The sequence below is a fragment of the Palaemon carinicauda genome, chromosome 38 (genome assembly GCF_036898095.1).
Source record: "Palaemon carinicauda isolate YSFRI2023 chromosome 38, ASM3689809v2, whole genome shotgun sequence".
NCBI lineage: Eukaryota > Metazoa > Arthropoda > Malacostraca > Decapoda > Palaemonidae > Palaemon > Palaemon carinicauda.
The window spans coordinates 68076510-68102343 of record NC_090762.1 but is presented as its reverse complement, the minus strand read 5'-3'; the positions used below and the strand labels follow the sequence as shown (position 1 = coordinate 68102343).

The window sequence follows — 25834 nt, the reverse complement described above, 5'->3', positions numbered from 1 at the left end:
GTAAACGTCAATGTTGTCCCACCGTTGTTGGAAAGCATCTTGCCAGAGAGCCTTGGGGTCTGGGACTGGGGAAAAGTACAGCGGGAGCCTGAAGTTCAGGGCCGTTGCGAAGAGGTCCACAGTCGGAGAACCCCACAAAGTCAGGACTTTGTTGGCTACTAGATGATCCAAAGACCACTCGGTACTCACTATCTGAGATGCTCTGCTCAGGTTGTCAGCGAGCACATTCCTTTAACCCAGAAATGAATTGTGCCGATAGTGGTATCGAGTGGATTTCGGCCCATCTCAGTATCTCTATTGCTAGATGGGATAGTTGCTACGAAAAAGTACCTCCTTGTTTGTTGATGTAGGCCAATACTGTGGTGTTGTCGCTCATCACCACCACTGAGTGGCTTGCCAGGAACTGTTGAAGGGCCAGAAAGACGGCCTTCATTTCTAGGAGATTTATGTGGAGGTACTTTTCTGACTGACCAGAAGTCTGAGGTCGTGTGATGCAGAACGTGGGGCCCCCCCTTTTTTGAAGCGTCTGAGAACAGCATCAAATCCGGGGGGAAAACGAGAAGGTCCACTCGCTTTCGTAGATTCTCGTCTGTCACCCACCACTGGAGGTCTGTCAGTTCTACAGGTCCCATGGGGATCTGGATGTCCAGGGAGTCTTGTGCTTGATTCCACCAGGACTTGAGTCGCCACTGGAGGGATCTCATCCTGAGGCGACCATTGGGAACTAGACGGGCCAGCGATGAAAGGTGACAGAGTAGACGTGACCACGATTGGGCTGGAAGTTCTCCTCGTCTGAGAAAAGGTCTTGCGACCTTCTTCAGCCTTGTTATCCTGTCGTCTGATGGGAAGGCTTTGTGGAGAATGGTGTCTATAATCCTGCCTAAGTATACCAGTCTCTGAGTAGGAAGCAGAGGACTTCTCGAGATTTACCATGATCCCCAGATCCTGGCAAAGTCTCACAAGTTTGTCTCAGTGTTGATTAACGAGTTGTCCAGATAACGGAGGAGACGGATGCCAATCATGTGTGCCCAAGATGACACTAGGGTAAACACTCTGGTGAAGACTTGTGGTGCTGTGGAAAGACCGAAGCACAGCACCTTGAACTGGTATATTCTGTTGTCTAGGCTCAATCTTAAGTACTTCCTTGAAGACGAATGGACTGGGATCTGGAAGTACGCGTCCTTTAGGTCCAGTGTGCACATGAAGTCTTGCGGTCTTACTGCTAGTCTGACCGGGTCTGCTGTCTCCATGCTGAACGGAGTTTGTTTGACAAACCTGTTCAGAGCTGAGAGGTCGATGACTGGTCTCAAGCTTCCAGACGCCTTCTTTACAAGAAAGAGTTGACTGAAGAAGCCTGGGGATCTGTCGAGGACCTCTTGGAGAGCGCCCTTCTTCAACAGGGTCTGGACTTCTGCCCAAAGGGCTTGCCCCCTTGATGATCCCATGGCAAGGGAGTTCAATGATACCGGATTACTGGTCAAGGAAGGTAGAGATGTTATGAACGGGATGCGATATCCTACACTGATCACGGAGATTGTCCAGGAATCGGCCCCGAGTTGCTTCCACCTGTCTGTGCAACTTTGTAGGCATCCCCCCCACTGGTGGAAATGCAGGGGGACTGCCTATCATAGCGTTTGCAGCCTTGGCTGCTCCCTCTAGGATTTTTCCCTCCCCTGGAGGACTTTTTGCCTTTCCTGTCTTTGACAAGAAAGGGCTTTGACACCGTTGTCTTTGCTGCTGTTCTTGTCGTCGTTGTGGTCTTAGTTGGACGGGACTGCTGTGGTGCTGGAGGTTTATAGGGCTTAGATGTTAAAGCCCTATGGAGGAGGGAGTCTTGATGAGACTTCCTCCACCTCTCACCAGCATGTTCCACATCCTTAGGCTCAAACAGATGGGACCCCTCTATGGAGGAATGTCCGAGCCTGTTGATCTCAATGCTAGGGACCTTCTGGTGGAACCTCTCAGCTACTGCATCTCGACTTTTCAAGATGGTATTTGCCCACAAGTTCGAAACTTGGTGGGCAAGAAACTTGATCATGCGAGTACCTGAGAGTAAGGTTTTCATAGCTTTCCTGGTACGTTCCTTGGAAAAATCCTCGGAACGTATCAGGATACCCAAGGTCCGTAACCAGATGTCCAGCCACGAAGTAGCCTTCATAGGATACTTTGTGACTTTCTCCTATTAAGAATCTCGGTTGCCCAAAACGAGACCTGCCAGTCGGAGAGTCTCTCCAAAGGGATTCCCATGGTTAGCTCTTCCAGAGAGTGGTGAAGAGGAGGAGCTGAACTGGGCTCCTCCAGGATCTCGAAGTACCTTCTCTGCTCTACGCGAGGAGGTGGGAGGAGCTTGTTCGTGGTACCGCCACGGTTGGAGAAGGCAAACTCAAAGAGCTGCTGGGAGATCTTGACCCTGGTACTTTTCACCCCTTGAGACCAAGGCAGGGCTGCACTGGTCTTTGAGGGTTTGTGAGTACCAAAGACGCAGTCTAGGACCGTGTCTTTGCCCTCTCGAGGAAGGATCTCTGGGTCGGAAAACCCATCGAGAACCCTCAGAGTCAAAACCTGCCAGAATGCATGTTCCGACTCTTGCTGGTCTCCTCCTACTGTAGGACTTGCAGCAAAGTCTCCTTCTGTCCCAAAAGGTACTTCTTGGGGAGAGTCGCGGATATTCCCCGAGTGGCTGGCTGGCTCCATTCTAGCCCTAAATGAGGACTTCGGCAGAGTTTTGGAGTCTTTGGATTCCTTCCGAGGAAGGAGGTAAGACTCCAACATCAATGATCTGTCTGGCATGTCCCTTCTGTTCTAAGATTTCGGGGAACTCTCAGCGTGAAGAGAGATTTCCTCCATTGGTGCAATGGGGGAGTCTCTCTCTTCGCAAGGTTCCGTAATTGACGGGAGATCTTCGTCCGACAGGGATGGAGAGTCTCTCTGAAAAACAGGAGGAACTTGCCTCGATGGTCTGCCTAGAGTCAGCTTCGTCCTCGGGGAAGTGACCACGCCAGAAACTCCTCTTTTCCTCTTCAAAGGGGTAGAGGAAGCCATGGTTCTGTGCCGGTCTAGAGCTATGGGTCACTGGATGAGCAATCAGACAGGACAAGTTTGAAAGCCCGAGTTACGGCTCTGATTAAGGCACTGAACCAGGGCTACTGGCTGACAGAGGCACTGTCAGACAGATCCCCTGAAGGGAAAGGGACTGAAGGTTCCCTAGGAGGAGTTAGTGTGATAGGTGGGTGTGCCTCAGAAGACAGTTTAGGGATCCTGAACCCTTCTGCATGAAAATGTTTCCCTTCTCCCACAATGTGCGATGGTATGCACTTGCGGGGAGGAGAACGAGGTGATGGCGACCTTGCCGGATGACGCATCTGTGTTCGTGCCTGTTGGTGCGCGTGCCCACGCGCGGGAGAATATTGGCTCTCACGCGAGGGAGAATAACTGTGCTCGCGCGAGGGAGAATACTGGTGCTCGTGCGCGGGAGAATGTTCGCGAGTGTGCACGCAGGAGAGTATTGGCACGCATCCGTAGGAGAGAGATGGCGCATCTCAGTGTGCACACGAGAGAAGGATAGCGTGCAGTTGAGGGCGGCAACGTGGTTGTCGTCTCACCTACAGAATTGAGCGCTGGAGAGTGATGGCGAAAAGGTATCTGTTGGCACACAAGATGACACGCGGGAGAGCGCTGGTGCGCAGGCGATGTAGGGAGCACATGAGAACGTTGGCGCGCAGGTGAGTAATGGCGCGTAGGAGAGAACTGGCGCGTAGGAGAGTGCTGGCGCGTAGGAGATCGTGGGTGCAGGAGATCATGGCCACGCAGAAGAGCGCAAGTGCACTGTGGTGTGCTGGCACGTAGGCGACCCTGGGCGTGTGCGTGCAGGTGATCGTGGGCGTGCAGGAGAGCGCTGATGTGTAAGTAAACGATGGCGTGCAAACGCGTAAGGCTGCTGCCGTCTGTGAGGGTGAGCAGGTTGAGTGGTGCGCCGAAGCGTTGTAGATTGACAAGGTACTGGTAAGCGCAGGTTTGAGCGCGTAGGCGCGTGGTGTGCAGGGCGAGTGATAGCACACAGTTGCACACTTTGGAGGAGCTAAATTAGGCTCTACAGGCGACAGAAACGGCGATGGAAGGTCGGCAGGTCTGTTGGATGGATGGTCGACGTGTCCTTTAAAAGGACAACCATCCACAGAAGGAGATCGCGAACGATCTGCAGAGAGGTCCAGGACCGAAATCACAAGACTGGTTGCAGGTGCAGTGATGGATGAATGAAGGTCTAAGGTTCCTCTGCAGGGGGCTGCAGTGATGACGTTGAACCAAAGAGGCGCCTCTTCACCAGGGAGACTTCTAAGGCGAAGAAGAAGGCGAGCCTTCCGACGAATGCGCCCTCTGGGGGACATTGGATCAGCAAGCTGACCGTCAGCAGTCCTCCGAAGAGGAGTCTCTGTAAGTGAACTTTCCCAAGGGAGAGAAACACTAGCAGGAGAGACCGATGATGAACTTAAGTTTCCCCCTCGGAGGATGGTCAGGAACGGGGGAAACTTAAGTCGGCAGCTACAGTTGTAGAGTTTGAAGTGGCAGAGGAGATGGATGACGCCGCATGAGTTAGGGGATCTACCTCTGACGGCGACGATGATTGCTTAACAGAAGCACCCATGCGGATGAACTGTGGCAGGGCCTACTTGGAGGGCGAACCCGTGAGCCCCAAGGAAGATCAAATCTGAAAAATGGAAGTTATTGACGAGGCCTCACCCGGGGGGAGAGGTGGTGCGGCTACGCTAGGGGAAGCAACCTCATCTCTCGAGCTTCGGAGGAGGGTTGGGCGACGGAAGAAGAGGCCTTGGGTTTTTCTCCCTTCGAAGCAACCTTTGTAAGAGAAATACCGCGCTTGGACTTCTTCTTCCGCCGTCGCGAAAAACTCTCTCACTGGAAGGAAGACCACTCACTACACTTGTTGACACTATCACACCGTTGACCTCTGCAGGAAGGACAAAGGGCGTGAGGATCAGTCTCGACCGCCGACATATATGTATGTTCCACAAGGGCGGCCGGAGAGTCCAGGGCAGGTGTGCATGATCGCAGAAGTCAACTTCACACACACTAAGAGATAAAGAGAAAATCAAGTAAGTGAGGAGGAAGAGCGGCAACGACCGTTCACCATCCAAGCCGAAAGCAAAGTGAGCTCAATCACAGGTGTGTGAGGGGAAGCGGTGGCAAGCTACCCTCCCTAACCCCCGCTAACTAGCCTTGTGGGTAGTTAACCCTCGTTAAAAATTAATGGCTCGTCATTTCAGCTACGCCCAAAGTAATACCCCTATTAAATAGCGTGGTTTGTATGCCAGTTACGGAACAAAATTATATTGAAGGGTGGCACAACAGATTAAATAAAAGGGTAGCAGGTAAAAGTTGTCTAGAATTCTATTTCTTGGTAACCCTTCTGCATAAAGCAACTCTTTTAACATCTATACATGTCCCAGTGCTTGGCCTTGTGTGCCTAAATTCAATATTCATATCCTTTCCTAGTAGCAATATTTAATTCCAATAGCACTTGTGGGCAAACTGAGCGTGAGTGCACTGACCCCTTAGCATGGGGGAACTGACTCGACATTTAAGCAAACAGACCGCAATTCTCCTAAGCAGACATGAAAGTACCGCAGGAGCGGCCCTCACGTCCAGACCAGGTACACACACACACAATGAAAATTGAAAAGCAAAAATAGCATTAATGGCAGTCCAATTATTCGGTGAGAATGAAAAGCAGCAATGACCGTTCACCATCCGAGCCAAAAGCAAATGTGCTCAATCACAAGTGTGTGAGTCTACCTCCAGCCCCAACTAACTAGCGGGATGGGTAGTTAACCCTCGCTACATTTTAATGGCTCGTACTTTCAGCTTCGCCGAAGTAATACCCCTAATAAAAAGCGTAGGTTTGTATTCCACTTTCGGAATAACATTAATTATTCCTTTAAGAATTTTGAATTCCTCTATTAACTGTCCCCTTAGTCGTCGATCTTTAAACAAGTTCAAATGTTCTATCCTCCATTTATATTCAAATTGCCCTAAGTGTTTGAACTAGTTTGGTGACCCTAGCTTGTACTGCTTTCAGTTTATATCCTTCTGAAGAAAGAAAGAAGTCCACCATTTATGTAGCTGCTTCTTTATAGCACCCTCTTTATTATCTACACAAAGACCACTTTCTTCTTCACGTCCTCCATCTCAAACAAACACCGACAGGGTAAGTATTCTTTTGACTGATGCAGACAAACCACACAGAAAATAACCGCTCGTGTGAAGCGGGCCTTATTTGGGAGCGAAGCACTCCACAGCCGAGAGATAAAGCCATTTGATGGACGTTATGAGAATCATAGGTATTTATGACAGTTTACAAAAATTTCACGCTATTTATATCAACCATATATTTTTCCAACTGGTTATAATGGGTTTATTATGCATTTCTGAAAATCACTTCTGCTGCAAATCACTCATTTTTGGTGTTTTCCTACCTAAAATCTGTTTCCCACCGGTGTACCCCCATATTCTTTATTGTATGGGGAGGGTTGGGCAACTCATAAATGGTATTTTGCCTCAATATTAATTGTCAAAAATGAAAAAATTCTTACATTAAAATTATCTTTTACGGCTTTAAGAAATGGGTAACGGTATAAGGTATAATTATAAGTTTCGCACGCAATAATGATTTTGGTTTTATCAAATCAACAAAATTTTCCCAAAACAATTAAAATTAGAATATTTCAATGAATCATTACTAATACATTTGTTTAAACACACAACCATGAATCGCTGGGTTATAATAACCAAGATAATGAAAATCTAAGTTTGTATAATTGATAATTAACGCCGAAATACTAGCCCACGGGCTAACGGAAAGTCCCGTTTTCAATGCGTCCGGAAGTCCTGGTGAACAGATTTCAGACAGAAAGCCATAATTTTTTAGTAATGGTAGGTCGTGAACATGAAAAATTCGCAGATAATTTGTATTTTTCCTAACTATACAAACCTTAGCTTTTTAAAGTGGGTATTACTTTCGGCGTAGCTGAAAGGACAAGCCATTAAAATTTTAACGAGGGTTTACTACCCCACCGCTAGTTAGCAGGGGGTAGGGAGGGTAGTTAGCTACCCTCCCCCCTCACACACCTGTGTGGTAAGCTCACTTTGCTTAGAGGTAAGACTTCATGGGGGACAGGGCTGGCAGGCAAGTTTGATTAAATAGCTAAGGTTTGTATAGTTAGGAAAAATACAAATTATCTCCGAATATGTCATTTGTTCCGTAACTGGAATACAAACCACGCTATTTAAAGTGGGTGACTTAACCCTTAGGAAGGGTGGAATAAGTCTCAGCCATACTGGCTTTTGGCTTTGCCCGGGGACTCATTATCTGAGTGTGTCAGCATTCAACAATAAAGAGTCCCTGCACCTCGCTCGCACCTTGCTATGCAAGGGCTGCGGCCTACATAAGCGGTGTGTGAAGGATTATGTGTGACTCGTCCTAGGAAGTTGACCTTAAGTTCTTTAGATGGAAAATTTTAGGCTAGGACTTTCCCAATACCATCTTGTCAGGGTATGGGGACGTGACAGTATTAACTTAATACTAGGAACACAAGGAAGCATGGTTTACCCGCAGTGGTTTGAGGTCAGCTGTGCAGAGAACCCAAGATGCTGCTTTCCCCAAGAGAAGGGATGATGAAGAAAAGAATATGGACCAGATATAACTTTTCTTTCATGCAGACTAAAATTGGGTAACAATGCCCTCAACCCTCTGATACTTGTCCATTAAGGAGCCTGAGGTTTAAACCAGCTGTTATGCAGCCACCACAGAGCCGATAGAGAACGTATCGAGCATCCTGTGGGTCACGTCTTGCAGGTAGTGGGCTGTGAAGGTCGTCTGACGCTTTCACACTCCTGCTTGTAGAACCTGCGTCACTGAGAAGTTCTTCTTGAAGGCCAGGGGCGTAGCTACGCCCCTGACATCATGCACTCTAAGGCGACATGAAGGAGGAGGGTCAGGATTCAGGGACAGATGGATCGCCCTACGAATCCATGCCAAGATGGTATTCTTGGTGACCCTCCTCTTTGTTCTCCCAGTGCTCACAAACAAAGCTTGCACTTGGGGACAAATGCAGCCGTTCTTTGAGATATAACCTCGGACTCCTTACTGGACACGGTAGGGGAAGGTCTGGGTCATCTGTTACAGAACGAAGACTCCGAAATCCGGAAAGAGTCGAATCGAAGATCCGGCACTCCCGGATTCTGTGTCTTAGCCACAAACTCAAAGATGAATATGAACGTTATCTCCCCTCATCCCCTTGCATGGGCGATGTCCACGAGAGACCATGAAATTCATTGGCTCGCATGGTCGAGGCCAATGCTAGTAGGAACACCGCCTTCCAAGTTAGGTGGCGATCTGAAGCCTGGCGAAATGGTTCGTAGGGAAGTCTCTTAAGAGGCCTGAGAACTTGAACCATATTCCATGGAGGAGGTCTCACTTCCGACTGAGGGCAGATAAGATCATATCTTCGTCTGAGTAGGGAAAGTTCCAGCGAGGGAGAAATATCCACTCCTTTGAGCCTGAAGGCTAGACTTAAGGCTGAGCGATAGCCTTTCATTGCCGAGACTGAAAGGCGCATTCTTCCCGCAAATATACGAAGAACTCCGCTATTGCTGGAATAGTGGTATCGAGTGGAGAGATACCCCTCACGACTCCAACCACAGGAACTCGCCACTTTGCCTGGTAGACCCCTGCGGATGATCTAAGCAGGTGTCCAGACATCCCGTTCACAACTCGTTGCGACAATCCTCTCTTAGCGAGGAGATGCTGGATAGTCTCCATGCTTGAAGTCGAAGCGAAGCTACGGCTTTGTGAAAGATGTTGGCATGTGGCTGTTTGAGTAGGTTGTGCCGTAGAGGGCGTTCTCTCGGAAGTTCCGTTAGGAATTGCGGAAGGTCCAGAAACCATTACGCGTGATGAGCCAAAACAGGGTCATCGAGAGATTGACCAATATTCTGGTCTTGTTGAGCATCCTCATCAGACAGAACGAGGGAAAAGCGTACACGTCGGTGCTGTCCCACCGTTGTTGAGAGGCATCTTGCCAGAGTGCCTTGGGATCTGGGACTGGGGGAACAATACAGCGGGAGCTTGAAGGTCAGCGCTGTAGCGAACCGATCCACAGTCGGGTAACCCCACAAAGTCAGAACTTTGTTGGCTACTGGATGATCCGAGGACCACCTGGTACTCATTATCTGAGAAGCTCTGCTTCGACCGTCGGCGAGTACATTCCCTTTGTCTGGGATGAAGCGAGCCGATAGAGGAATCGAGTGGACTTCGGTCTATCTCAGTATCTCTACTGAGAGATGGGATAGTCGCTTGAAAAGGTACCTCCTTGCTTGTTGATGTAAGCCACTACCGTGGTGAAGTAGCTCATCACACCACAATGATCCGCCAGGTCCTTGTTGGAACTGTTGAAGGGCCAGGAAGATGGCCTTCATCTCTAGCAGATTTATATGGAGGCACTTTTCCGATTCTGACCACAGGCCTGAGGTCCTGTGGTACAGAACGTGCCCCCCCCCCCCCCCCCCTCCTTTGAGGTGTCCGAAAACAGCATCCAAACCGGAGGAAAGAACGAGAAGATCAATTTTCCTTCGTAGGTTCTCGCTTTTCACCCACCACTGGTGATTCGTCCGTTCTGCAGGATCCATAGGGATCATGGTGTCCGGGGAATCGCAGCCTTGATTCCACCAGGACCTGAGTCGCCCTTGGAGAGACCTCATCCTGAGGGGACCGTAGAGAACTAGACGAGCCAAGGGTGAAAGGTGACCGAGGAGACGTAACCATGATTGGGTTGGAAGCTCTTCTCGTTTGAGGAAAGGGCTTGCGACTCTTCTCAGCCTTGCTATCCTGTCGTCTGATGGAAAGGCGTTATGGAGATTGGTGTCTATAATCATGCCTAGGTGAACCAGTCATTGATTGGGCAGCAGAACGGACTTCTCGAGACTTACCATGATCCTTAGATCCTGGCAAAGTCGTAGAAGTTTGTCTCGGTGTCAAAGAGGGAATGACTCCGAGTCTGCTAGGATCAGGCAGTCATCCAGATAATTGAGGAGACGGATGCCGATCCTGAGTGCCCATGATGAAATTAGGGTGAACAGTCCGGTGAAACCCTTTGGTGCTGTGAAGAGACCGAAACACGGCACCTTGAACTGGTACTCCTTGTAGTCTATGCTGAATCCTAAGTACTTCCTTGAAGACGGATGGACTGGGATCTGGAAGTACTGTACACGGTCTTCAGGTCCAGAATACACAAGAAGTCTTGCGGGTTACTGCCAGACTGACTCTGTCTGCGATCTCCATGCTGACCGAAGTATGCTTTAATCTGGACCTCTGCCCACAGAGTTCGCCGCCTTGCTGATCTCATGAAAAGGTTATTAAATGACACCGTATTCGTCCTCAGGGGAGGTAGAGGTGTTGTGAACAGGACGCGATATCTCTGACTGATTACGGAAATCGTCCAGGAAACGGCCCTGAGTTGCTGTAACCTGTCTGCGCAACCTTGTAGGTATCCCGCCACTGGCGGACATGCAGGGGAACTGCCAATCCTAGCGTTTGTGGCCTCGGTTGCTCCTTCTAGGATTCTTCCCTCCCCTGAGTGACTAATTGCCTTTCTTGTCCGGAAAGGGCTTAGACCCCAGTCTTAGCTGCCATTGTTTTGATGGGACGTCGTTGCTGAGGTGCTGGAGGTTTATAGGGCTTCAATGTCAAAGCCCCATATAGGTGACTTCCTACACCTCTCAGCCGCCTGCTTCATGTCCTTAGGCTCAAACAGGTTCGTTCTCATAGCGAAAGAATGTCTGAGCCTGTAGATTTTGGTGCTAGGGGACTCCCGTTACTGTCTTGGAGTCCTTTGACTCCCTCCCGGGAGGGATACAGGACTCCAACCACGACGGAGGCAGGCTCTTCTCCACCCTTATTCGAGTAGACTTTACCGCGCGAGGTGGGGTTTCCCTTAATGGTGTGATTGGGGAACGTCTCACCTCCCGTGACTCTTCTGAGGGCGGGAAAACTTTGGACGAAGATGAGGGAGAAAAGTCTGAGGGGGGGGGGAGTGCCTGCCTCGAAGACTTACGAGGAGACAGCTACGACCTCGTAGAAGTTACAGTGAACCCTCGTTTATCGCGGTAGATAGGTTCCAGACCCGGCCGCGATAGGTAAAAATCCGCGAAGTAGTGACACCATATTTACCTATTTATTTAACATGTATTTTCAGACTTTTAAAACCTTCCTTGTACGTAGTACTGTTAACAAACTACCCTTTAATGTACAGAATACTTAATGCATGTACTACAGTACCCTAAACTAAAACAGGCACAAATATTAAAGGCGACTTTATATCATGCGTTTCCTGTACACGCCAAAAAGCACGATAAAAAATGGCAACCAATGTTTTGTTTGCGTTTATCTCTGATTATAATGAAGAAACAAACGCATTTACACATCTGTGTATAGGTTACTTTTTGCATCGATTATATTGATTATTCAGTACAGTATGTTGATTTGGTTATTACTAATGTTTTACTTAATTTTTCTTAGGACTTCCAAATGAAATGTTATTCTTTATGACGCTGCCTGAAACGACGGCGTCATAAAGTACACTCAGTAAACAAACTAAGGAATTTAACGCGCATGATAAAAGTGATAAATAATGGTATTACAGTAAAAGCTTTTATAAAATATGTTATTACAAATATTATTTACCGTATCTATATAAAATCATACATACGTAGCAAAGCAGGAAAACAATCTACGAGAGAGAGAGAGAGAGAGAGAGAGAGAGAGAGAGAGAGAGAGAGAGAGAGAGAGAGAGAGAGAGTTGTTTTACATACGTAAATGTGAATTTAAAAAAAAAAATACCCCATTTCATATAAAATAGATTACAAATATTTTACTTTATCATATTACAGTAGTCTGTATAATAATACTGTAAAGTTCAGTACAGTATGTTGTTGTTATAGTCGTGGCGATGAAATTCTCACGAAACAAAAACACGCCATTTGATTACAACAGCTGATACTCTCTCTCTCTCTCTCTCTCATCTCTCTCTCTCTCTCTCTCTCTCTCTCTCTCTCTCTCTCTCTCTCTCCTCTCTCTCTCTCTCTCTCTTCGTGTTATACAATACTTACATTTAGATGAAGAAACTAAAATTAGTTTTTCTTAGTGTCAATAAAATACGAAACGAAAAAATTAGGCCGAGTCTACATCCATTTCAATCATAGCTAAAAATACGGCATCCGATTTCATCAGCAAACCACTATTTTTTGGGAAATATCACTTTATTCTAGAAAATTGCCACTCTTTAAATAGTTAATTGCACATTAAGAAAGCGTGTACTTTTGTTTTTAAATTTCGGGTGTGTTTTAAAAATCGAGTATTGTTGACTTCTTTTTGTTTTACTTTTGGCTGTGATTAGATCGGCTGTCATCTAGCTGCCGCTCTTGAGTGTGTACGAATACACTAACAAAGTATCGTTTATACCATTTCTTAACTTATTCAAACCGTCTACAGTATACAGTTGATATTACATAAGCACCAATGTGTTATAACCTATCAAATTTTTTTGTTTATTACATTTAAACCCCCCTCTATCTCTCTCTCTCTCTCTACCTATCTCTCTCTCTCTCTCTCTCTCTCTCTCTCTCTCTCTCTCTCTCTCTCTCTCTCTCTCTCTCTGTGGGCTACTTTTCACTACCTCCCATTCCTTACCTCTCTCTATCTCTCTAACAAATGATATCTTTGTTGCTCCTCAAAGTTTCATTTATATTGAAAATCGATCATGATTCAATTTTCCTTACTTTCTCCAATCTTGCACCATCGTTCACATCGCGGTATTTTCGATATTTCCGGAAAATCCGCGATATATGTATATACATGGGTTATGAAAAAAATCCGCGAAGTGGTGAATCCGCGATGGTCGAACCGCGAAGTAGCGAGGGTTCACTGTACTTCGTCCGAAACTCCTCTTTTCCTCATCGGGGAAGTGGATGTAGCCAAGGATTTGTGGCTCAACTCAGAGAGAACAGCTTAATAGCTTGTGCTACCGCTCTGATTAGAGTCCCAAACCAGGCTGCCGGCTGACGGCTGCGCTGTAAGACACTCCCTCTGGAGGGGAAATCGCCTGTAAAACGATAAGGAAGGCATGTCCCTGGGCCTTTCTGGAACCTTCCTCCCAACTGGCAAGTGCGCTGTTCTGTGCTTGGGGGTGGGGGGGAGGAATGTGGCGATGGCGCCCTTACCGCGCGATGTCCGGTAGCTTTGCGCGGGGGAGGATATTGGTGATTGCGCGATGGGGAAGGACTTCTAAGAGAAGGGACAACGCCGATGACGATGTCCTAGAGAGACGGCAGCGACAGCAGACTCTCCAGGCACAAACAGGACAGCTCTGCTTCGTTGGCACACTTTAGTCAAACGAAGAAAAAAAAAAAACTGCATAGTTAACCCTTTTACCCCCAAAGGACGTACTGGTACATTTCACAAAACTCATCCCTTTACCCCCATGGACGTACCGGTACGTCCTTGCAAAAAAATGCTATAAAAATTTTTTTTTCATATTTTTGATAGTTTTTTTTAGAAAATTCAGGCATTTTCCAAGAAATTGAGACCAACCTGACCTCTCTATGACAAAAATTAAGGCTGTTAGAGCAATTTAAAAAAAATATACTGCAAAATGTGCTGGGAAAAAAAATAACACCTTGGGGGTTAAGGGTTGGAAATTTCCAAATAGCCTGGGGGTAAAAGGGTTAACTGGGAAAATAAAGTTAAATAATTATTTAACAGAAATTCCCCCGGGAGTAACTCCGAAGAGTAACCCCGAGGGAAAAGCAAAACATAAGAATTAAAAATTAAGTAAGCGCCCTCCTCCCCCAATGACATTCACAGGAGAGGGGGAGGGCGGAGAACTGTAACAAAAACAGAATTATAACAGAATTTTCATTATGTAATTCATCTAAGAATGATCACAAAGGTAAGAACCACTGACCCCCGAAGAGAAGTGTTCTCCGCAGAGAAGCTGAAAAGTTAAAAAACAAATACAATTAGATTTCATTAAAAATAATTGAGACATATAAACGGAAAAGCAACCCAAACCCGCAACGGGAAAGGAGCTTCCGTAATAGTACATAGTAGTAGTAGTAGTAAGGGGTGAACAACCTCGAGTAGAGAGAGAGACCGTAGGCAATAAAACGCCCACATTCCCTTCGCTGAGAATCCAAGTTCTCCGTAGGAAAGGAGGAACAGCGAAGATAATAGATGAATGAAGGGAGTCCAGCGATGACGATCCCCACGGCAGCTGAGTTAATGGAAAAGCCGAAGGAAAAACCGATGGACCAAGAGGGAGAGGCCGTACCCCACAACGGAACCGAGGTGCCCTAGCACTAAGCCGGTGACTTTGTCATACACTACACACACAGCACAAACACTGAAACGAAAACTTACTACATTTCTATACACAAATATATACATAAACATAAAGAATGTTTATATATATATCACAAGTATAAGAAAAAGCAAGAAAAAGACAAAAAGCATTAATGGCTGTCAAAGAGGCGAGGGTGAAAGCGGACACATCCGATCACCACCCGAGCCAAAGTAAAAGGGAGCTTACCACACAGATGTGTGAGGGGGGAGGGTAGCTAACTAAACTACCCTCCCTACCCCCCCCCCCCCCCGCTAACTAGCGGTGGGGTAGTAAACCCTCGTTAAAATTTTAATGGCTCGTCCTTTCAGCTACGCCGAAAGTAATACCCACTTTAAATAGCGTGGTTTGTATTCCAGTTACGGAACAAACTAGATTTAGAGGACAATCTTGCAGGAGGAAAAGCAAAGGCCGTTTTACCAATAGATCTCTTTGAATCTATCCAGGAACCCATTAACTTCAAGGCTCGTTTAGAAGAACGTGAAAGCACCATCTTAGTATAAACAGGCACTTTAGATGCTTTCCCTAAGATAAATTCCGATGGAGGAGAACGAGGGGCCACAGGGGTAAAATGTTTAGGAAAAAGGTCTGTGAGAACTAACATTAATTTCCTAAGATCAACAGCATGCTGATAATGTTTATCTTCTTCATTCTCAGAAACTGGTTCTAATGGTTTGTCCACATCAGAATTCTCTTCAAGTTCATCTTCGGGCAGTGCAGCAACTGCTACAGCATGAACCAAAGGATCAAAGTCTGAATGAGACCGCTTGCCATGATAAATAATTGTTTCCAACTGAAGCGGAGAGGTCGAGGTTGACTGGTGTGTGACGCCATGGATGGGTTGACGCTCGACGTCAATGGTTAACTGCCGTGTGTCATCACATGAACGCCTAGCGTCCGCTTGCTATTAAATGGAACGACGGTTGGGGTCAGGAGTCAACTGCCGAATGTCGTCACGGTGACGCATTACTTCCACTTGCCGACGCTCCTCGCGTGCAAGCGTCGAGAGAATGGAAACGCTCAGGCATATCCCAAGTACTACAGCCTAGTCGTGGAGGCGATTCATGATGCTGACTAACCGCGTGCGATCTTTTGAGCGGTCTGGACGCGTGACGCCAGTTTTAACTACCCGAACCTTCACCGGAGGACGGTAATAACGTACCAACCCCATCTTTAATACAATGAGGGTGAACGACCTGTGCTACGGCAGCAGGAACGTTCGAGGGGATGTCTGCACGATTGATGACGCTTCTCGTTCCCTTCTGCTGTCCGACATTACTTCTCCCATGGGTTCGGGAACTCGAAAGAGGTCGTAGGCTGGGCGAACGACAAGATCGTGCAGACGCACCCTCCACAATACTGAACACATTTGAAACACTTTTCACATTTCCGACAGTCACGATTTTTCAGTACCTTGATTTCAGAAAAAATTTGATTACTATCCGCCGCTAAAGACTCAACTTTTTCACAAAGAGCCTGAATAAAGTGAACCCTCGCTACTTCGCGGTTCGACCATCGCGGATACACCACTTCGCGGGTTTTTTCCATAACCCATATATATATACATATCGCGGATTTTCCGGAAATTTCGAAAATACCGCGAAATCTGAAGACCCCAAATACGATATTTCGTTACCTGTAATTCCATTAATACTGTAATTAGTAATATCTGCTCTTACTGATTGTTCATTGCATTACATATGATATATAATTCAGCAGAGAAAGAAATAAAACACGAAAAGAGAATGTGATCATACGATAATTCAGTACTGTATACAGTACGTAGTAAAATTAAATCGAACATGAAACGCAAATCAGATGCAGACATACCATATTAGAATGGTGTAAGGCTGCTGATGGCTACTACTGTACTACAAATGTAATGGATGTGCTTCTTTTCCATGAATTTTTTGTATGTATACGTACGTAGTACTGCATCCAATAATATTCTTTGTTGCAAAAATCACATTTCGAATAAGCGTACGAGAGAGAGAGAGAGAGACACACATCCTACAAAAGAATAAAATAGCATACGTAAAGCTATTATTATTATTGTTATTATTATTATTATTGTTGTTGATGTTAATAAAATTATTATTGTTATTATTATCATTATTATTATAATTATTATTACTGTATTATTATCATTATTTATTATTATTATTATTAATACTGTACGTACAGTATACGCGGGGTATCTTGTACTTTGAGTTGGTAACCTACACATCATATAAGACGGGTTGTGATTGGTTCAAACGCTGATAGATGACGAATCAGAACTCAAGTTTTGTTATCTAGCCTGTGATTGGTGTTTTGCCCGCATCTCCAGCTTCCAGCCTCTGTTCGCGGCCACTTTCTCTTACGCCGTATCGCTGAGTATACGTTCTTAAGTTTGTGAACTTTAATATGTGCTGTGTGCGACTGTTTTAAGTTGAACTTTTTGTTGAATTTTCTGTGTAAATCCTACTGTACAATGCCTCCCAAGCATTCTGCTTCTACTAAGGCTGGTAGTGAGCCTAAACGCCACCGAAGGATGATGACGATTGCTGAGAAGGTGACGCTTCTCGATATGTTGAAAGACGGTAGAAGCTACGCGGCCGCAGCGCGCCATTTTGGAATCAACGAATCCACTGTTCGCTATATCAAGAAGGACGAGGCGAACATTAGAAAGACGGCTGCAATCACCTTTAGCAGATCAGCGAAGCGAGTCGTTACAACACGTAATAAAACGATCGTACGCATGAAAGGTGCTTTAGCTGTGTGGATTGCCGACTGCCGGAAGAAGAACATAGCCTTGGATACGAACACCATCCGAACAAAGGCTTTGAGCTTGTATGAGAATTTTGCTGCAAAGGAACCTCAAGACGACGACGGCAACCATGCTGAAGAAGATGATAAAGCAGATGAACCTCAACCAGGGACATCCACTGATTCCCAGCCTCAGAAACAACGTTTTTCCGCCAGCAAAGGATGGTTCGCGAAGTTTCAGAAACGCTTCGCCCTGAAAAGCGTTTCCCTGCATGGCGAGGCTGCTTCGGCTGACACTGCCGCTGCTGAAACTTACGTGAACCAGACGTTCAAGAATATTATCGCCGAAGGTGGATACAAGCCGGAACAAGTGTTTAATATGGATGAGACCGGCTCGTTTTGGAAGAGAATGCCGTCGCGAACTTTCCTGTTCAAAGAGGAAGCCAAAGCCTTTGGCTTTAAAGCATTCAAGTATCGCGTTACCCTCGTGATGTGTGGCAATGCTGCTGGATTTTTGCTAAAGCCGGGGCTTATTTATAAGTCGAAAAATCCTCGCGCTTTGAAAAATATGAATAAGAATCTCCTCCCCGTGTACTGGATGCATAATCAAAAAGCATGGATTACAAAGATGCTGACCTCCAACTGGTTCCACCAGTGTTTCATCCCGCAAGTCAATGAATATCTCGTAGAGAAGGGCTTGCCATTAAAGATCCTTCTCCTTATGGATAACGCTGGTGGACACGCAACTGACCTGTCGCGTGAGGGCGTTCAGGTTGAGTTCCTGCCACCCAACACCACGTCATTAATTCAACCGATGGACCAGGGGGTTATCAGGGCGTTCAAGGCCCTCTACACGAAGAATACCTTGGTGGACCTCGTTGCGTGTGTGGATGCTGCCCAAGATGATGAGGATGAAGATTTTAACTTGAAGGCGTACTGGCGGCAGTACACCATAGCCACGTGCCTGAAGAATATCCAGAAGGCACTTCAAGAGATGAAACCTGCAACTGTGAATGCGAGCTGGAAGAAGTTGTGGCCCCAGATTGTCTACGACGACGAGGGATTTACTCCGTCGGAAATCCAACACTCTGCAATACGCAAATCTGTGCAGTTGGCTGCCATAATTGGAGGTGACGGGTTTGGCGACATGACGACTGAAGACGTAGACGAGTTGGACTGCCATTCCCAGCCGCTAACTGACGCAGACCTAGAAGACCTGACGAAATCGGCAAGCAAAGAAGACAGTGAAACCCAGGAAGAGACCCAAGAAAATGACGAAGAAACGGGCTTAACACTAGAACGGCTTGCCAAGGTCTGCAACCATATAAAGGAGGTGAAAGAAATGTTGCAAGAATGGGACGAGGATATGGTTCGGTCTATGCAATTCTCCAACAAGGTCGATGACATCATGACTCCCTACAGGATGCTCTTAGATCGAAAAAAGAAGCAGCGGCAACAACTTCCGATCACAATGTTCTTCCAGCCTCGCAAAAAAAAGCCAGTTCCTCCTGCTAGTACGCCTTCGGAAGAAATTGAAGAAGTTGAAGAGGTGTCACAGGAAAAGACACCTCCGTCTGAAGAGACGTAAAATACTATCATTGGCTGCACAGTAGAAGACATCATCATCATTTCTACTGTGCAGCAAATTCATCGCCATCATCATTCAATTTTTCTTGAACTTCTTTCGTGGTGAGTACAGTAACAATCTCTATTTTTTACTTTAATATTCCAACATTTTAATATTTGTGCCTGTTTTATAGTTTAGTACTGTATGCATTAAGTTAAAGGGAAGGTTTTAAAAGTCTACATGTTGTAACCTATCATATTTTTTTTGTTTAAAAATGACAAATTCGAAGATAAATTGTATTTTTCCTAACCATACAAACCTTAGCTATTTACAAAGGGTATTACTTTTAGCGTAGCTGAAATGGCAAGCCATTAGAATTTAACGAGGGTGTATTACCCCCGCGCTAGTTAGCGGGGGGGTAGGGGAGTGGTAGCTAGCTACCCCTCCTCCCCCTCACACACAGGTGAATACTCACTTTCACTTAGAGGTAGGACTTGTCTTGGGGGACAGGGCTGGCGGGCAAATATGTGTAAATAGCTAAGGTTTGTATGGTTAGGAAAAATACAAATTATCTTCGAATTTGTCATTTGTTCCGTAACCGAAATACAAACCACGCTATTTACAAAGGGTGACTTATCCCTTAGGAAGGGTGGAAAGTCCCCAGCCATACTGGCTTTGGCTTTACCCGGGGACTCAGAATCCGAGTGAGTCGCACTCGAGGAAAGGAGTCCCTGCACCTCAAAAGTTCCTTGCTCCGCAAGGAACCATGTGACCTACGTAAGCTTGTGTGTGAAGGAAGAAGTGTGACCCGTCCTAGGCAGTTGACCTGGAGTTCCAGAAGGAACTCTGGGTTAGGACGTTCCCAATACCACCTCGTCAGGGTATGGGGGACGCGACAGTATTGACTCAATACTCGGAACACAAGGAAGCATGGTTTACCTGCAGAGGTTCGAGGTCAGCTATGCAGAGACCAGGATGCTGCTTCCCCGTAGAGGGGATGATGAAGAAAGAAGTAAGGGCCAGACATACTTCTTTCGTTCATGCAGACTAAAACCTGATAACAATGCCCTCAACCTTCTGCTACCTGTCCAAAAAGGAGCCTGAGGTTAGACCAGCTGTTGTGTAGCCACCACAGAGCGATAGAAAACGTATCGAGACTCCTGTGGGTCACGCCCTGCAGGAAGCGGGCTGCGAAGGTCATCAGACGCTTCCAGACTCCAGCTTGTAGCACCTGCGTCACAGAGTAGTATTACTCGAAGGCGAGGGACGTTGCGATGTATCCAACATCGTGCTGTAGGGCGACGTGACGGGGGAGGGTCTGAAGACAGGTCGAGATGAATGTCCTTGAGTCCGGGCTGAAGAGGTATACTGGTGACTCTCCCCCCATGTCCTCCTTGTTCCCAAATCGGCTGCAACTGAGGACAAACTGCAGCTGTTCCCAGCGCTAACCTCTCGATTCCTTACTGGCAAGAAAGAGAAGGTCTTGGGACATCAGACACAGAATGGAGACTAAATCTTGAATGAATTGGACCGAAGGGCCGGGACCCTCAGATTCTGAGTCTAGCCAACAACTCAGGAGCGAGCCTGAATGTTGCCTTCCCCTCTTCCTTAGAAAGGGGGGAGTAGTAAGAGACCAAGAAGATTGCTTACACACTGGCCGTGGCCAGAGTGAGCAGAAGACCCAAGGCGGAATACAATCCGAGGCCTGTCGTAAAAGGGTCTTGAGAAGATCTCTTAAAGGACTAAAAGTCCGAGCCATGCTCCAAGTTGGAGGTCTTCCTCCGACTAGGGCAGGGACGATCGTAGCTTCGCATGAGCGAGGATAGATCCAGCGGGCAGGAAAAAGTTATTCCTTTAAGCCTGAAGGTCAGGGAAAGGCTGAGCGACAGGCTTCATTGCCGAGAGCGGAAAGGAGTTTCCTCCCGCCGAAAGGCAATAAGACCGTTATTGCTGGAGAAGAGGCCTCAAGGGAAGAGGTATATCTCCCATGGCACCAACCACCTTAGACTCTTCACTTTGCCTGGGAGACCCCTGTGGATGACTATCGCAGATGACGCGACCTCCGTACCGCGACTGTAGCGGGTTGTCTCTTCTAGAGGAGGAAGCGTAGTGTCTCCAGGCATGAAGCCGAAGCGACGCCCCGGTTCGGGAGAGATGTCGCAGTGTGGTTGCTTGAGTAGTCTGCGACGTGGGAGAAGCTCTCCCGGGAGTTCCGTCAGGGGAAGCAGAGGGTCCAGAAACCGTTCTGCGCATAGTCCCAGTGGAGCTCTCCCATTGAAAGGTTGACAGACAACCTGGTCTTGTTGAGACCCATTGTCCGCAGACAAAAAGGAGGGAAGACGCAGGCGTCGAAGTTGTCCCACCATCACCGGAATGCATCTTGCCAGAGTCTCGGGGTCTGAGACTGGGGGGAAGACTAGCGGAAGCTTGAGGTTCCAAGCTGTCGCGATCAGGTCCCCCAGACCAGCACTTGCTGGTTACCCAAAGTCAAAGACCCCTAGGTACACTCTCTCTATGAGGCTCTGCTCAGATAGAGAGAAACATTCCCCTGCCTGGAATGAGAGAGCCGATGGTGGTATTGAGAGAATCTCAATCATCCCGGTATATCTACTGCAAGATGTGAAGGTGTGAAAATGCGTCCCCTGCTGGTTAGAATGAAGTCGACGCGCAACGGGGCGACTCGGCAGGAGCTGTAGGATCTGAAGAGGGGCCAGACTAAGGCCCCTAAGCCTGCCTGAATGATGGAGAGGTATCCTTCAGGTCTTGACCATAGGCCTGGACCGGAACATGCCCCCCCCCCCTTTCCTTTGACGAGTCCGAGAACCGCATCAAGAATGTGGGGAAAGGACGAGAATATCCACTACCATCAAGAGGCTCCATAGGTCAACACCCATTGCAGGTCTAATAGTTCCGCTGGTCCCATAGGGCCAGGGAGTCCGGTTAAACATTGCCTGAAGCCACCGGAACTTGGATCGCCCCACATGGAACTTATCCTGAGGCGACCGTTCGGACTATAGACGGGTCAATGAGGAAAGAAGAACTAGGAAACGTTCCAAGGTAGGGCTGAAAGCTCTGCTTGACTGAGAACAGGTACTGCGACTCTCCTGTCTTGCCACAGTCAACCGAAAGGAAGGCTCGGAGGATGTGGTAACAGAATCTGGCGTCCCCAGGTGGTCACCCATCCAAGTACCGACGTTGCTTAACCTCGCTGGACGGACGAGAAGCGGGGTTTCCAATGTGGTGAGGCGGTTGACTCAATATCATGGCCAGATACTCCAGATGTTGAGGCAGAGGAAGAGAAGGCTCCAAGCAAAATACCATGAGCCCACACTCATGGTCAGCATCCGGAAGCTTGTCCCGGCGCTGAAGAAGGTCGAAACCCGAGCCTACCGGAGTTGACCAGCCCTCCAAACAGCAGAGGAGGCGGAAGCCTGCACCTGAGCGGCCAAGAGGAAGGCAGGGAGAGTTCTCTGGGGAAACAAACCTGCTATGCCACGGCGGGATAGCCACACTGCATCATAAGCAGGAATACTTGCAGTCTAGGCTGAATTCGACGAGCACCCTGGAAGATGGATGGAATGGAAACTGAAAGTACCCGTCCTTCCGATCCAGGGTTTAAGGAGTCCTGTCGCCTCGTTACCAGTCTGATCGATTCTGCTGGTCTACGCTGGCCGAAGTTTGTTCGACAAACTTGATCAGGGCTGAGAGGTCGACTATGGACATCCCCTCTCAGATCCTTCCTTACAAGAAAGGATCGACTGAGGGGGCCGGGGGTGAAGCCGTCGATGATCCTAAGGAAGACCTTCGCCTAAGGTATGGATCATTCTGCCCAACCGGGCAACTCTGCTGACGCTATGGCATAGAGGTTCAGAGACACTGAATTCGCTGACAGAGACGGCAGGCGCGATATCCTTGGCTACTCACAGAGATTGTGCGGGAATGGGCATCGGGAAGCTGTCATTCGGATGAGTAACCTTAAGCATCCTCCCAGCGAAAAACCTGCAATCCTAGAGTTCGTGAACTCCTTTTAGGACTATGCCCCCCCGGGGGAGTCTCCCGTGCCATCTGTTCCTGACAGGAGGAAACTGCAATTGGACACCTTGTCCCAGTTGTCGTAGCCGATAACTTAGGCCGACGTGGTTGAAAGAAAAGGGCGCTGGAGCCCTGCAGAGTCTGGAAGAAAGCGCCTTGGAGGAGTGAAACCGGAAGTCGATTTACTCCGCACAGCAGCTGTCTAAGTCTCTGTCCTTGGGCACAAACAAACTCTTCTCAAGGATGGAAGGGTGTCTGAGGTCGTCGACCTCCACAGATGAGACACCCGAAGGAAGCCCTCAGTCAGCGCGTCCAGATGGTACAACATCGAGCTTGTCCGCAAGTTAGATACTTAACGACGAAAGGCCAAGGTGCCTGAGCTCGAGAGGAGGAAAGTACCCTTGATCTTCCTGTAGCTTCCTTGAACCAAACCTCGGGCCGTAACCGAGGAGGGAAAGAACCTGGTAAGCTCCCAGAGGAAGAGGTAAGCAGTCACCCCTTGTCCGATGGAGAAATCTCGAACGGAAAGCCCCCCCCGCCAAAAATCCTTCCAGGGAATGGCGGGGAAGGGCTAGCCCAGGTTCAGGAATAGAGGAGTGTTGCTCAGATCTCCCTTAAGTTTCTCCTATTCTTGCAAGTGCCATGCTCTGTGTTTACGGGGTGAGGCAGTGTTCTGGAAATACGCTCCAGAAGAACTCGCCAGGCTGGTCATGCTGCGAAAACCCCATTGGGAATCGTGGTCGCAATTGCCCTGGAGCTCGCGCGACGGGAATTCCTGGTGGTCGGCGAGCGATAACCCATAGACGAGCAATGGATACTGCAAGAAATAAGCCGACATTTGTGCGAAGAAACACTGTAGGTTCGCGCGACGGAACACCATCCATCTGCGCGATGGAAAAAACCGTTAGTTCGCGCGTGGGCGAACATTGGAGAGCATGAGCGTAGACGTGGGCGTGCAGGCGAGTGGTCGCGGTCGCGCGGTTGCACAGGCGAGCGGTCGAGCGGTCGAGCGGTCGCGCGGTTGCACGGGCGAGCGGTCGTGAGGGTGGGCAGGTGGATGAGAGCGAGTCCGAGGCGGCGAACGCAAGCGTTAGCGCGATGGCGAGGAAACGCGCTGCCGCGTGGGCGAGGAAACGCGCTGCCGCGTGGGCGAGGAAACGCGCTGCCGCGTGGGCGAGGAGGACCGCTGGCGATATGGATCAACAAGCGATCGGTGGTGAGCTGGTGAGCGCTAATGCGCAGGTTGGCGATGGCGCGTTGTGTTATGCCAACGCGATGGTCGAGCAGTATGCGCAGGTGAGCGATCGTGCGTTGGCGAGCAGTATGCGAAGGTGAGCGATCGCGAGCAGTGTTCAGCATGCGCCGGGTCGCGCGATGGTGATCAGTATGCGCAGGGTCGCGTGATGGTGATCAGCATGCCAGGGTCGATGGCGATCAGCATGCGCAGGTTGGCGGTCGCGCGATGGCGAACAGCATCTGCAGGTGGGAGATCGCGTGATGGCGAACAGCATACGCAGTTGAGGGTCGCGCGATGGTGATCAGCATGTGCAGGGTTGAGCGATGGTGATCAGCTTCCGCAGGTGTGCGGTCGCGCGATGGCGATCAGCATCCGCAGTTGAGGGTCGCACGATGGCGATCAGCATCCGCAGTTGAGGGTCGCGCGATGGCGATCAGCATCCGCAGTTGAGGGTCGCGCGATGGCGATCAGCATCCGCAGTTGAGGGTCGCGCGATGGCGATCAGCATCCGCAGTTGAGGGTCGCGGACCCTCGATGGCGATCAGCATGCGCAGGTGAGCTAGTAGCTGGCGAACCATGTTCCTTCAGAAGTGTTGGAGAACGTTGGCGTGCCGGCTGTAACACACGTGGGCGATCCGGAGATCGCTGGCGAGCTGATGATCGCTGGCGGGCTGATGATCGCTGGCGGGCTGATGATCGCTGGCGGGCTGATGATCGCTGGCGGGCTGATGATCGCTGGCGAGCTGATGATCGCTGGCGAGCTGATGATCGCTGACGAGCTGATGATCGCTGATGATCGCAGACCCCGACCTGAACTGAAATTCTAGATCGCGAGGGCGAACGTGGGCGCACAGGGCGCGTAACAGGAACCAACAGGAACCGCACAGAAGATCATCTTGAAACGCTGACGAACAGGAGAGCGCTGATGAGCAGAAGGGCGCGCAGGGAAACCCTGACACGCAAGGGAAGAACCCCCGTGGGGGCAACCCTTTGCCCCGAAGGAATTGTTGTCCGCCGGGAGACTGATGTCCGTCGGAAGACCGCTGTCCGTCGGGAAGACCGTTGTCCGTCGGGAAGACCGTTGCCCGTCGGAAGACGAGATCAGACTGCTGTCCATCTGCACCAAGGCGGAAGATTGAGAAAAAGGAGTTGTAGGCTGCAAACGGAGATCCAAAAAGGCGCCTCAAGCACCCTTATAGGGAGATGAGAGGCCCTTACGACGAGGCGGACGGTGGGCCTTACGGCGAGGGAGGCCAACAGCAACAGCAACAGAAGAAACCTCCGAAGAGGAGTCTCTATGAGTGTACTCTCTCGCGAACGAAAGAGAAACACTTCGTGGAAGAGACTGGTCAGCCAGTGACCTAAAAGGAGCAATCCTCCGAAGAGGAGCTCCTGCAGTTGCCCAGCCCCTTGAGCGAAACTGCAGGTGCGACCGCTCAGCACCAAGAGCATAGTCGCACGAAAAAAAAAAAAAAGGCAAGAGAAGAACCCCCCAAAAGGGGAAAAACTCAAGCCTGGACAGGAAAAACTTCCCTCGGAAGGAAAGTTATCCGCCCAAGGAGGCAAGCCTCCTGAGTGTTCTAAAATGAACTGGAGAGCTGTCCGTCGTCACGGGAGTACTACCAGTAGAAGGAGACACGCCCCTGACGAAAATACAAGGGGGGAGGCAGCAACAGCCGAATCCCCAGGACTCAACCAGACAGCTCACACCGTTGCTATATTACAGAAACGAACTAGATCGGTAACTGTAAAAAAATAAAACAAATAATATTAGTACACATTCAT

The 25834-nt window shown here is 48.6% G+C and overlaps 1 protein-coding gene across 1 annotated transcript in view; it reads right to left on the bottom strand.

Moving 5' to 3' along the window:
- mora (CHORD-like protein) overlaps window positions 1-25834 on the bottom strand; it is a 177889-nt gene that overhangs the window by 148384 nt on the left and 3671 nt on the right. The window lies entirely within an intron of this gene.